General features: G+C 67.7%; 1 protein-coding gene across 1 annotated transcript in view; it reads right to left on the reverse strand.

Moving 5' to 3' along the window:
- The window catches only part of LOC106734226 (basic proline-rich protein-like), a 6,871-nt gene that overhangs the window by 2,203 nt on the left and 3,638 nt on the right, over positions 1-1,030 (reverse strand). The window lies entirely within an intron of this gene.

Here is a 1,030-nt window from a genome sequence, read left to right on the forward strand (position 1 = left end):
AAAAAAAATGGGAAGACTCCAGACCCCTGTTCCGGGGCGGTGGCTTCTTGCCCAGCTTTGAGTCCTGTGAGATTCCGGTGGCCTCCATGGCATCTGGGCCCTTGAGCACCGAGGGGGCCCTCTGGGTCCAGCTGAGGGGGTGGAGGGGCTGCAGGGGTGTTTTCAATTAGGGGGCAGCTAATCCGGGGGCATTCTGGGCCCGGTAAATCTATTATGAAAAGCCTCTAAATATATGTAAAACCGCCTCCAACAATCGGGGATTAGACGGGAAGGGAAACCGAGGCCGGCCTGCTGGCGGATTAGCAGCGGGGCCCTGAGGGCCGGGGACAGTCCCAGGGGCCCGAGGCCCAGGGAGAGAGGGCACCGTCTACAGCAGGGGACCGAGGCCGCCCCTGCCCCAAGGCCGAGCCTGCAGCCTTGCCTGACCTGAGGCTGGAGTCCCCTTTCGGCCAGCACTCTGGGCCCCTCAAGCCACCTGTTGCCCCGAACTGTCATCGGTCAGCCGCTGTCTCGAGGCCAAGGCAGAGACCGCAGTGGGCAGAGGAGGTCGTGGGGGCCCAGGCTGCTCGGGCTGCGGTCAGGCTGCAGGGGCGGGGGCCCTGCCCTGGGGTGTGCACCTCTACCAGGGCCCGGCCTGAGCACAGCTCGGGGGCCATCGAGGTCGAGGCTGGAGCAGGGAGGGTGGGGAGCCCCGGGCAGCCGCCTTCTGTCCCTGCCTTCTCCTCCGGGCTGCCCACACCACGTCCCCAGGTGCCCAGGCGTGGGGAGGAGGGCGGAGCGCCGACAGCTGGGGAAACTGAGGCACCCGTGTGTGCCAGAGACCGCCGTGTGCGGGGGCCTCGTCCGGCCATGGCCAGCTATGGCCATACCTGCCGAGCTGGGGGATGAGGAGGCACGTGACCCGCCCAGTCCTCCCGGCCCAGGCCACGCTGCTAGCAGGGTCTAGGTCCCCAGGACCCTCCCACAGTCGCCGTAGGGGCCACTGTCTGACCTGGGGTGCTGCCTCTCTGACGGCACCCACAGAGACCCC

The sequence above is a fragment of the Tupaia chinensis genome, unplaced genomic scaffold (genome assembly GCF_000334495.1).
Source record: "Tupaia chinensis unplaced genomic scaffold, TupChi_1.0 Scaffold149964_1, whole genome shotgun sequence".
Taxonomy (NCBI): Eukaryota; Metazoa; Chordata; class Mammalia; order Scandentia; family Tupaiidae; genus Tupaia; species Tupaia belangeri.